General features: G+C 40.2%; 1 long non-coding RNA gene across 1 annotated transcript; it reads left to right on the top strand.

Moving 5' to 3' along the window:
- The first annotated feature begins 1,081 nt into the window (after positions 1–1,081).
- Positions 1,082–10,775, top strand: LOC121530403. The gene is made up of 2 exons (XR_005993942.1): positions 1,082–1,138; positions 10,435–10,775. It is a non-coding gene; the product is annotated as an uncharacterized LOC121530403 (long non-coding RNA).
- The last annotated feature ends 184 nt before the right edge of the window (positions 10,776–10,959 follow it).

The raw sequence follows: 10,959 nt of genomic DNA, 5'->3' as shown, positions 1-10,959 counted from the left end.
TCATTTTTGGTATTTAAATAAAGTATTTAAGTTTGTGAGGAGTAACTAAAATGAATGTTAAAGCAAGTTATGTCGAAGTTAGACAAGCATTTGTTAGTTTAAATATAACTTAACTTATTTCATTTATCATTAATAAACTAGTTGAGAAGTAAGTTTGACTTATGGGTACATGAAAACTTGTTTAATCAATCTTCATTCAGGAGACTTACTTTAAAGCTGCCTCTAGTAAGCATTTCTTGCCTAATTATTAATTTAAATTAGTGTGTTTCTCGTTCGCTCTCTCACATAATCAATGTTTTTGCAAATTATATGTAAACGCAGGCACTTAAAAACACAATGAAACGACTTGTTGCCCCGAAACTGGTCGAGCGTAATTGTTATGGGGCTAATTAAAAGCGAATTAAATTTAAGCATCGGACTCACACTAATGAATATATATTGATAATTGCCATAATTATGCAAATGTGCAACAATTTCGTACGGCACGAAGCCAGTGCAGCCCCAGCCCTCCCCCCATTTGCATTAATGTTGCAGAGTCGGTGAATGGCCAGAATGTAACCAATTATTCGCTGAGTGTAGTTATAAAAGCAAACTGGAAATGCATCTTTAAATGCATCCCGTCAACACATGTCCTTCAATTGCAGGACCATAAATCGGCTGCTCTTCTTTCACCGGACCTTCTCTTAACCTTTGACACCCCGACTAACCTCTCTAACTCTCACCCATTTCACCCATTGTCTTTCGCTTGGAATGTCCTTGACATTTTCCGGGATGCGTGGCGAATTGGTATGCAAATATTGTTCGGTAATTCTTTGTAATCCTTCCCTAGCCAGCCAGTCCATGTCCTTCAAAACGTCAACTGCCGACTGACACTGACCGTCATAAAACTTCGCTCGGCACTCACATCCTTTCCCCGCGTGGGCTGTATATTGGTTGTCTGTTTGTTTTGTGTTTTGACTTTATCCTTTGTCTGGCCCACTGTCTGTCGGTGATTTATGGCCTTTGACTTTTGACTTTTGCCTTTGACGAGTCAGCTGCCAATCGATGTGGAAATGGTAATAGGATTGGTATGTGCCGACAGCAGTAGATCAGTTTCCATTTCACTGCTGCGGCCATCGGATCATCCTTTACTCTGAAAGTAAGTTGTGAATAAACAAGTGTACTTAAAGAGTAATATATTACAATATTAGAACATTTATCAATTTTAAAAAGGTTAAACTTGCTTAGAATTTACTATGAGAAATATAATATATCAATAAGTTTAAGGGGTAAAAAGAGTTTCAAACCGCTGAAATCTTTGCTGATTTCTTGCTAATGTTAAGTGATTACATCTTCAGCTTCCCGCTTTCTCTTAAATATCAATAAAATGCAATATTCTTGTAACTTTAATCCAAAAAAGATATCACCATTACCATAACAATCTAATCCATAATTGCCAAATATTGCTTAATTTTTAGAAAGTCTTAAGACATCAAAATGCCACCTCGTCTGGTGTTTAAATTAAAACTTCCCCATATCCCCCCTTTGCAAGTCATTTCCCTCTCTCCATAGACAAACTCTATTAACAATTTGACGTGTGTGTGGTCCTGGCCACGCTGGCCATTCTGGCCCACTCGATTTATAGCCACGAAATTGAATGCCGGATTACAGAAACAAAAAGCGATCAGCCAACACAATCAACGGGATATTTAATTTTAATTTTCTCTAGCGAAATAAATGAATTCTGGTAATGAAAATTCGCTCACTTTAATCGACTTGAGCGGCGGCGTGACGATGATCGATTTCGAAAGCCCACGATCCCCGTACAGAAGTGATATTCCAAAGGGGGTAAGGGGAGTGAGGAAGAGCTGCCTGGCACACCTGTTTGGCCGTTTGGCCCTGGTCCGCGTTACTCCACAAAAGACTGCTTCTGCCATAAGACCTTGTTCCAATGGATTATTAATGATTGGCGATCGATCGTGGGCCGATCGAGCCGGCCGCTGCTACAGAAATAGCCACAAATTTAGCTGGTAGCCGTAGCCGGTGCAGCAGCTCCTCCTCCACCTCCTCCTCCTCCCTTTTGGCTCATCCACTTGGCTCTCGGAAGGCAGCGGCAGGCGTTAGCGTTTAGCGTTAACGTTAACTCAATCGACCTGTCATTTGGACCTCAGCTGGCTCCTCGCATAATTGCCCCCGTCACTTGAAGCCGTTCTTCGGCACATCATTTATCAGGGCCGTCTATTTATAGTCCCTCGATCTGGGTACACTTGAAGGAAATGAGTTCCAAAGGCAGGGGAAAGAAGAGGAAACTAAATTCTCTTCAATTTGGTATTAACAAATCAAAGTTCTAAAACAGTCTTGGTTTACTATTCATCGATCTTTAAAGAACCATTTAAGGAAAGTTGAGTAATCTAAAGGACTTGTCGTGGTAGCTTGAGAGGGTGTCACAAGTACTGGATCTCATATAAGAACTCTAGTTTGACTTAACATTATCAGATCAAACCTTTCATAACCTGTCATATCTGTTGAATACTCATTGAGATATACAGATATATTTTAGCGCATTTTACATCCTTTCAAAGTGCTATTAAATATTGATTACTTATCAAATATTCAAATAATTCTTCTTCCTAAGTTTCCAACATCAAATCTATATAGATATATACATAATCCGATAGTATATATACACTCCTATATAGTTAACAGTGGAATGAAAGAACTTCATAGTTTCCTCGTTTGTAGATTTGCATTGCCTGGGTAGCAAGTCATTTATCAATATTTGGTGGAAATTAATTAGCCATCGTTTGGCTCTGTCTTTAATTCGATTTGTATGCGATATCGGCTGGGTGTGAAATTCACGTTTGGGCTTCATCAATCAACCAGCTCCACTCCCCCTTTTCCCCTCTCTCGTTCTACAACGCTCCACTCGAAATGATCGAAAACAAACGCAATGTCGACATGGAGTCTACTGAAGTGCTGCCAAAGGATACAGAGAGTCTCTAACGCGGCAGACAAGATGGTACCTCGTACATGGCCAAAACCCACCCAAACATCAACACACTTTTCAATTGTTTATGCATTTCGGTTTTGTTTGCCAGTTTTTCGGCTTTAGTTCTGGGCCAGTTCATTAATTTCCGATCCAACCGAGTGGCTGCCCACGGATGTGATCCTTCGGACTGGAACCGCACTCCCTCCTTGGGCTGGACGTGCGTTTAGCACATCTTTGCAGTGGCATCTCATAAGCATTCATTAATCCTGACCGCTCCGCTCGTTGTATTTTGTTATTAATGATGTCCAACAAAACGGCGGCTCTTCGGTTTGTTTTATTTTGGTTTTGGTTTGGGGTTTTGGGGGTTTTGGTTCTGGTTCTTGTTTTGGTTAAGACTGCTTTTCCCTTTGGCTGCTGACACATTGGCGGGTGGTTTCTGTTTACTCTGCTGGGCCATCGGCTCATCATTGCTTCGGCTGTTCTTCATATTTTATAGGGACACGCAGGTCTTGGTTTATCATTACTTAATGTTGAATGATGTCGAGTGTTTGTTTTGACGTCGACTGTCCTGCCCCTCCCTCGCCAAATTAAACATTCGGACCTGTGATTAATGGTTTTCCAATTTGTTGCGAGTAACTCCTTTCGAGAGGTGACGTGTAATGAAGATTTGCTAGGGGATAACAAGTTCAGGAGAGCTCTCTTGGGTGAGGTTGGAGGAGAGCACGCGATTTTTGAAGGAATCTAATTAAAAAAATTAGCTATTATTCGGGGGATTAGAGATCCATAGGGAAAGATTGCCAAAATATGAAGAAGTGAACAAATAGAAAAGGGGGTGCTCAAATTCGTGTTACGGCAGAGCATTTACTAATCCAAATACAAGAAAACGTAAGCGTGCATATATTTAGAGACGCTTTTGTGCTGGTTTGCAACTGTGCACTGAGAGAAAGAAAAACACTTTTGTTGCTTACCAATTTATCACTTACACTCGCCAAATAGTCCACTGCGAAATCAATTCCAAAGTGCAAACCGAAGTTATAGGGAATGAATTGCAGTGCAGTGTTCGAAGATGATAAAGGAAGAAACAAGAACAGTTAGGGACGGAATGAGAGGGAAAGAAGAAAACGAGAAATTGATAGTGGAATAGCAAGGAGTTCGAGGATGATCTAGGAAGAAACAAAAACAGTTACGGACGAATGAGGCGGAAAGAGGAACACTAAAAATTGTTAGTGTAATGTCGTCGCGAGCGCTCAAAGCTTATGACCGAGCAAGCCCTTACGCAGAGAGCATAAAAAACAAATGAGCACTCAGAGCGTAGGCAATATATAGGAGCAAGGATTTAAAACTTTAGGTAATAATGATTTGGTAAATTTAATTAATGAAAGGGGATATATTTATACACCTAGTAACATAATACGGACCGGACTTGTTAATATTATTATATTATTAAATAATGAATAGCCATTGCGAGGTACTTCAGGTATACCATTTAGTTAACATTCCCTTGATGTTTACCCTAAAATTCCCTTGAAATTCCCTTGATGTTTACCCTAAATGCTCTTTCGATTGACTAAATTTTCAAGCAAACTTTCATATAAGTAAAACCCTGTGACATTTCCTATCTAAACTCCCACCTCTAAAAGCAGGGATTCCCCAAAGACTACAAATATTTGCGAATCGAAAACACTTAATGCAAACACATTTACTGATTTCCTGCCCAAACACACGGATTCCCGAAAAACACTAATAGTAGAGAAAGGGGAGGGGAATAAACACAACCACCCTCCCACGAAAGAATTTCCCCTTGCGTCGGGGGAAAACGCACCCACAGAAGCCAATTCTAATTCTCAGAAAATGCTTTTCATAAAAAAATGTCGAGGGAAACAAGGAAAATATTTGACATCGAATTCGTCAAACTCATGCGTCGAGGGCGTTTGGGTGGTGAGATGTGGGTGGTGGTTGCTGGCTGTAGGCGGAGTAGGCGTGGGCGATGACTGCGGCAAGTGGCTGAGTGACTTTAAGGCCCAGGACAATGCCGAACAGGATCCAGAACACAGGACCCTGTTCCGGCTTTTCTGCCTTCTGCCTGTCTGCCATTAGAGCCTCAAATGGAAAACGAAAATGTCTGACATTGACAAATGCCATCCGTCATTGCAAACACAAGATTGATATAGATTGGAATGTGACACAAAAATACGCACAACTGCCACCACCACCATCGCAGCACTACCACCACAATGGCTCCGCCGTAGCACCACCATGATGCCAATGGCCGCCATACGCACGGTTCTGAGTGCGTGCGTCCCTGCGGAAGCCGTGTGCACTGAAGAAAAGTACTAACTACAAATACGAAATGTGTATGTAATTTCATATTTTTAACTTACTTACGGTGATTGGTTTATGGTTTCCGAAAACTATTATCAAATAATTAATGATTGCTTACTGTCTTATGTTATTTCTCAGTGTGTTTTTTTCTCTTTTTCTAAAAGTAAGTCAACTTTAAACATTCTAGATAGACTGAGCTACAGACTGTCTTATACCAATGATATATTATGTTAAGTATAAAACTTAATTCTGTTCACAAATTACAAAAGATTTTATATTTACTATCATATTATTTGGAAAAGTTTATACCGCCGTTTGATACCGCAGCTCTAATGAGTTCAGCATTTTCATTAATTTATATATTCTGTATATCTGTAGAATCAGTTTGCTACCATCTTTTTCTCTCACTGTAAAAGTCGCCGTCTGACGATGACACAAGATGACGACCGCTGATGAAAAACGTCGACGTCTGTCCATCATGTCACCCTTGTTTTCCCGGAACAAAAAAGAAAACAGTAACAGGGAACTATGGTTGCCCAAAAAGAATATCCTTGCGGGGATGAAAAGCGGATTTTTTCACGCTTTGTCCTGACTTGGGTGGTTCAAGGAGTTGCCATAGTCAGCCAAGAAACCAAATTGACAGTTTAAATCGTTAAAATATAATAAAAATAAAATTATAAAAAAGAGTACCGTGACATATTGGCTTATTAAAAAGCAAAATAAAACAGATGTCAAGATTTAAAGTTTATGCAGAAATATTTATTTTTATTTTAGCTTCTAAAGTGAGAAGATCAAAATCAAATGCAAAACTATATTCCATTACTATTTTGCTAAATACAAATTATATTATTTTGACATCAAACTCATAATTCATAATCTATTTAAAGATGCATTTTTCATCAAACTTATATATAAAATTCTAATTTTATGGAATTGATTTCAATAAAAAAAGTTCTTAAATCATTTTCATCTCTTACTAAGTACTTATAACTTTTAGTTTAAATAAATTATTAAATTACCATTTATATTTTTATCTAATATTAAACCATTAATTCCTTATTACCACCATTAATTAGTACCATCTTTGAAAACTTTTGTATCCGCCCCGGAAGTCCAGAGTGAAGCGCATTTCTCCCATTCGCATTTCGGTGTGTGTGTGCGTGTGTGTGTGCGTGGCACATAATAATGGTGGATTTTCTTTGTTTGACGTTAATTTTTTATTCGTGGTGCTTTTGTCTTGGCTTCCTTTGTCGCCGGCTTGCAACTTGCACTTAAGTTTATTAGAAAGAACAAAGGCGAGGCGGAGGGTGTGGCGTTTTTTGATAAATTGGGGTTTGCATCCATCTTGCTGTGCTCTGCAGAAATTTGCATCCCCCAAGCGCCCCAAAAATCTCAGCTGCTTTTCTGCATTTTCCACATTTTCTGCTGCTGACAGCAGAGGCACAAGCTAAATCTGTTTTTAGATTGCAGCAGAATAGTTTTCCGAGGAGTTGGTTGAAAAGAGGCGGGGGAGAGCCTGGGGCGGAGGGACATTAAGTCGATGTCACCCATGTCGGCACTTAAGCGGAGTTGCCAAACTTTCGTCCAGCCATCGCTCCCCGAATAATAATCAAGTGTTAATTATTTTATGGTTTTCACAAACTTTCAACTCTCACACACCGCAAATCATCGCTCAAGATACGCATCGATTTCAGCGCTTTCGCAGGCTCTCTCATTTCCTCCTTTGGGCGACTGTAATGAAACTTCCGCTTCCCTGTTCTGGTCGCCCCTGGAAAACTAATGCCCTGCCATCAGTTGACGATGGCATTCAGATTAAGCGCTGCCGGCACCGAATGAACTCGATGCGGTGATAAAAGCATTTATCAACCAAAACGGACGAATAATCGCAGGAAAACCTCTCTCCAGCCCCAAAAGGCAGCCAACTAATTCCGAATTCGACTCTGAATGGGAGTCTAAGTCCTTGGGATTTCCCGAACGCGATTATGTAATTTGTGCGGCACTTAAAAATCAATTAAATTGTATTCAAAGTTTGAATTACATTCGGATAAATCCCCTAAACAAATGCTTCTGTCTGAGCATAATTTTTTGATTAATCGAAAAACAACGAAAATAGAACTTGGAAAATATATCTTTAAATATCTTCTCCACCTTGAAAGGAAAGGAAACTTCTTACCCATCAATTTTAAATTCCTAGTTTTAGGAAGTTTAATTTCAATTATTGAATAAGCTAATAAGTTCAGAACAATATTAAACATCTTTCTTCAATTATTTATATTTTTGTGATGATGCACAGCCAGTTCTAGCAGCTTCACTTATTGATTGCTTAAAAGTTACGAAAATATCAACTTCAAATATCACATTCCCATAATATTTTTATTTTAAGTCCAAACAACGTGTTTTGGTTGGAAGATGCCTAATGAGAGCCCAAAATCCCTCGCAGATCAAGACAAAGTACAGAGTTCGGAACAAGATCTTGGCTGTCTGTACAAGACGAGGGATCGGGGAAGATGGAGTCACACTTTGGGAATGCCGACATGGCCCGACAATGGTTATTAATCAGTTTCCGATAATGCCGTCGACCAGGAGACAAGAGTTTTGAATAAAATTCACAGATGTCTGGGAAAGAAGAGCGACAGAAGAGGTGTACAGTGAACACTCTTTCCAACGAGGACGTGTCACAGTCACACTTTTGTTGTTAATTGAACGTGGCAAGCGAATGCCAGTGCCCCCAAATTTCCCACTTTCCCTACTTTCCCCTCCTCCATGGCCGATCTCAAGTGTCTTCTGGGGATGTCGATGCCTTCCCACTAATGCCGGATTCATGCTAAGTGGTGTGCCTCCTCGTTGGTAAGTGCGATGGCAATGGTCTGGGATCCGGGTTCTATTCATAGCAGCGTTGTCATTGGACCTTGCCACAAGTTGCCAGCTCTTCCGGCAATTGATTGATCGCAGAGTCTGCCTGGGCGATGCACTTTGACGCCTTCGATTCAATGGGAATCTTCGAATCCGATTGTTATGTTCGTCTTGTTTTTACAATTTTGTAGGATTTATAATTTAACATTTGTTAACCAAGTTCTAAAGCTTTTGTTAAGTTTTTAAGATTACTCGCTAAAGTAATCGTATGAAAACATTTTCTTAATAATTGAAGTGTAGTTTCCTGATTTCTTGTAAGTCGAAAATAAATGTTTGATTTGGCTTGCAGGCGGTGCTTCGAGTTATGGAAGTTGGAATGTATTTCGGCAGACATACTCGTAGAGTATATTAGATTTGTTTAAATATATGCAACAAGTAGAAGGAAGCGTTTCCGACCCTATAAAGTATATTCTTGATCAGTATCAATAGCGAAGTCGATTAAGCCATTTCCGTGTGTCCGTCCGTCGGTCTGTCCGTATAAACGCCGAGATCTCAGGAACTAAAAGAGATACAAAGTTGAGGTTAAGCATAAAGACTATTGAGGTCTCTACTCAGCACAAGTTTATTTCAGCATCTTACCACGCCCACTCATACGATTACAAGCCGCGGAAAACTGTGGCGTCCATAATATTATAATGAAGGTCTTCGTTTGACCTTGTATAACAATTTTTTGTCAATATCTATCGATTTATCAAAGATTGTTCAAATCGGAGCATTATTTCGCTATTTATTAAGAAATGTATGTTATAAGGCGTCACATGGGCAGTGACGTCACAATCAGTTACTAAACATGCTTTTCTTGACAATAGGTGGAGCCTTGTCCCATTCCAACTAGCAAAATAAATATTTTAAGCCTGTATAAAACAGTAACGTTTATCTTATAGATTTTTAAATATTTAATTTTAAGTTTTTCGGAATATATTTCCTATTAAGTTTTTGGTTAACCTTCTTTATTTCGGAATTACTAAAAGCTTGAATCAGCTTTTACTTACAAAATCTACCCCTCTGTTCTTAGTGCCATCCAATAAAAGTAACACATCTGACAAGAGATGGTTTACTAACCTTTTTACGTAACTTTAAGATACTCCCTTTTGATAACCCCTATACAAATATGTCAATATAATATAGAGAAACCTTTCACTTCGGCTTATCTCGAAACAAAACTGAAAGCCAATACAAACTTTGGTGGTCGCAGAGCCTGATAAAAATTCACAACAAAATCCAGGAGCTGGAAACAAACACAAAATCGACCAAGCACAAAGAACGCAGTTAACAAAAAACCCAAAAATTTTGCCTTTTTTTAGCTGGCAAGCTGGCAAACATCCCCTTCTCTCTCCCGCTCCATATGTCCGTCTCACTTGCTCCCACAGAGCTGCTGGACTGGCTGGCTGCTTCTTCTGAATTTTCGGCTGTTCGTCATGTCCATCGAGTGATTTTGATGGATTGCTGCCATTAATCTATGACGTACGCAACTACCAAAGGAAATGCCATCATCATCAAAAGCAGCCCAGCAGACCGGGCCAGCAGCCGGGGTCTGAAGCCAAGGGGGAGCCAGCATACAGAGCCAGCAGGGAGGGCTGATTCCGAATCCGGAGAAGGGACTGGGAATTGGTAACTTTGTACTGGGAACTGCGAACTGGGAACCGGGGCCATGGCTCTCCGAAAACAATGAGCAGGCCAACGCCAAGGCCTCTCAAGGAAATCCAATCCAAGCGGCTCAAATTGCAGTCCCGCTCCTTGCTGAAAAATGTAACATTTGGGAATTGGTGAATATTTCGCTTTCGCTTTCTCAATTCCAAGCTCTGGCTTTTGTCCAACATAATTGGCAACACACACTGGGCAACTGAGTTTTTTCCTTCTGTTAAGCCTTAAAATTAGATAGAAAACTTCCGAACAAGTTAGTAATGAAAAATGTAAATTTGATAGAACCCTTTGGATCATATCGTAGATATCTTTTATAATACTATCTCCTTGCTTTTTAATATTATTTTTCCCAAAAAATCAGAAAAGTAATCCATTTTCCCTTACGCAATGGCTCCCTCCCCCAATCCAACCCTGTCGACTCTCTCAACTGAGACGCGCCATGTCAAACCATTTTTTACTAGCAACAACTTTGCATCCCCAGCCCTCTTGCCCCCGGCAGATGACAGGGCGGGGAGGGATATTTGTGTTTCGCGCAGATATTTTTTCACATTTCTACATAAATGCATTTCATGTTTACATTTTTCCAGTGACAAGTGTCTGAATCACTGGGCGCTGCACTGCGGATGACATATGGAGGCAGGGAGAGCCAGCGACACGCAGCCGACAATCGATTAATCAGCGGAAAATAATAAGAAACACGTTCGCCCCTTCCCCGCCTGGGAGTTCTGCCGGGAGATGCAACTGCAGGCGGGTCGGAATTGGATTTGGAATCGGAATCGGAGTCCCTGAATGCGGAACTGATGTTGCTCGGGGCCCTCAAAAAATGGGCAACTTCAACATTTCGGGCAGCCGAATAAATAAGGAGCAGCCAAAGGGGCAACGTTATGACAAAAATTCTAAGATGAATAAAGCTTTGAGTCCGAGTTGGGTCTCTTGTTGAGTTTTCACTGGGCTTGGGTTGGGGGCTAAGAAAATCGCTGACAAAGTCCGTGGTGGACCCACGAAATAAAGACAACAAAGCCAAATGAACGAAAATGTCAAAGCCAAATGACTGACCAAACTCATTACAACGAAACTTCAAATTACCCAAATTAATCTAATTTTGTGTGAGT

The sequence above is a fragment of the Drosophila eugracilis genome, unplaced genomic scaffold (assembly GCF_018153835.1).
Source record: "Drosophila eugracilis isolate 14026-0451.02 unplaced genomic scaffold, ASM1815383v1 contig_722, whole genome shotgun sequence".
In the NCBI taxonomy this organism is placed as follows: Eukaryota; Metazoa; Arthropoda; class Insecta; order Diptera; family Drosophilidae; genus Drosophila; species Drosophila eugracilis.
The sequence above is the reverse complement of the archived record's forward strand: the minus strand, read 5'-3'. Positions and strand labels throughout refer to the sequence as shown.